The sequence below is a fragment of the Lactuca virosa genome, chromosome 3 (assembly GCF_052849685.1).
Source record: "Lactuca virosa cultivar CGN04683 chromosome 3, Lactuca_virosa_CGN04683_v6, whole genome shotgun sequence".
NCBI classification, from domain to species: Eukaryota; Viridiplantae; Streptophyta; class Magnoliopsida; order Asterales; family Asteraceae; genus Lactuca; species Lactuca virosa.
This window is the reverse complement of record NC_136428.1, coordinates 396,646,115-396,648,344: the sequence shown is the minus strand read 5'-3', so window position 1 is coordinate 396,648,344 and position 2,230 is coordinate 396,646,115.

Below are 2,230 nucleotides of genomic sequence, written 5' to 3'. Positions count from 1 at the left end.
AAGTCAAAGAGTTTGGATTTGTACGAAGTGAAGATGAATCATGTGTATATGTCAAGGCCAGTGGGAGTATAGTTAGCTTTCTCATTTTGTATGTCGATGACATACTACTCATAGGAAACAACGTCCCGACTCTGCAGGAGGTTAAGTCCTGGCTCGGGAAGTGTTTCGCTATGAAGGACCTCGGAGAGGCTTCCTATATTTTAGGAATAAGGATAGTGAGAGAACGAAGTAAGAGACTAATAGGACTTAGTCAGAATACTTACTTGGATAAGGTACTAAAACGTTTTAGTATGGAAAACTCGAAAAAGGGAGAACTACCGATACAGAGTAATGCCAAATTGAGTAAGACTCAAAGCCCGAGTACAGAAGCCGAGATAGCTGAGATGAGCCGAATACCCTATGCTTCCGCAGTTGGCTCAATCATGTACGCTATGACTTGTACTCGCCCTGATGTGGCCTTTGCTTTGAGCATGGTCAGTAGATATCAAGGGAACCCGGGCAGAGCTCATTGGATTGCGGTCAAGAATATACTTAAGTACCTTCGGAGGACCAAGGAATGGTTTTTAGTCCTCGGAGGGAGTGATGACTTAAAGGTGCGAGGGTATAGTGATGCCAGTTTTCAGACCGACAGGGACAACTACCGTTTGCAGTCGGGCTGGGTCTTTACCCTTAATGGGGGAGCGGTGACGTGGAAAAGTTCCAAGCAAGAAACAGTAGCTGATTCAACGTGCGAATCAGAGTACATTGCAGCAAGCGAAGAGTCAAAGGAGGCTATGTGGTTGAAGAACTTCATTGGTGATCTTGGAGTTGTGCCTACCATAAAGGAGCCTATGGAAATTTTCTGTGATAATGAAGGAGCGGTTGCCTTGACCAAGGAACCGATGGATCATGGTAGATCTCGACATATCGACAGAAAATATCATTTTATTAGACATCGAGTAGAAGAAGGACACCTCGTGGTAAAGAGGGTATCGTCAGAGGATAACCCAGCAGATCCGCTTACGAAGGGACTTAGCAGGGTTAAGCATTTGCAGCACGCTAGGAGCATTGGGCTAAAGGACGATATTAGTTTAGATTAGATAGTTTGGAAACGTGTAATAGATAAATGTAATTGACATTTGATGATTAAATAAAGGAGTATTATTTATAAGTAAAGCTACTGTCTTATGTTAATTGTTTAACTATTGTTTCATTTTGCATGTTTTGACTTCCTGAGTAATTAATTATTTGATAATAATCGAATTATTCGAATAGTCCACAGTCGTTCATATGTTGGAAGTAGGTATGAAAGAAGACTGTCATGAATTGGTGTGTAGATTGTCTAAAGTGTATTAGACATTGCAAAGGTTTGCTACAACGTTCATGAGTGCTTATGAACTTGATTTGAGCATTGGAATAAACCCGCACTTGTTGGAATCACTTCATGGAATTTATCACGAGTGATCACAAGATGGTAATATCATATGGTCTTAAAACCTAGATATATGGTTTATTGTTTGTTAATTGGTTATGCATTGATAATACGCAAACGCATCAGTAACTTGATGTTATAAAACGTATTGTTGTGTGTAATTTGATTAGTGGATAATAAATGCATATAAGTCGAAGTTTATATGTTCCTTTTGTCCTAAGAGGGTAAAAGCGATATCAGGGCCCCTCGATGATTTGATTTGACTTATGTGCCGGGCCCGGTCAGAACTAAATTGATGTGTTCGATTAAGTTCTATGTCAAATGAATCTGAGATCGAGAAACAAAATTGCAGGACAATAAGTATGACCATGTTCCATGTAATCGTCCGCATGATATCTAGAACAAAGGATTATACGATCCCTTATCTAAAGGACAGGATACTGATAAGATCAGAGTTGACAGCGTCTTTGAGAGCTACGATTGCTAATCGGATTATATTTGCATATATAGTTACTAGACTTATCCAAGTGGGAGACTGTTGGATTAGTGTCTAAGGCTATAACTATATTTGGTAAGTACTTGACCCGGTTATGCATGGTCCTTTTGGGTTGCCTTCACCATAGCGACTTGACAGGATGATTTGTTAAGAGAGAAGAAATATTATTAATATATTATGAGAATAATATATTAAGGAAATAATAATATTATTTGATTAATATAAGTCATATATTAATTGAGAATTAATTTGGAGACTTAGAGAGGTTAATTGAATAAAGGGCATAAAACTGTCAAATGTGTGATAGTTGTATTTTGGGCTAT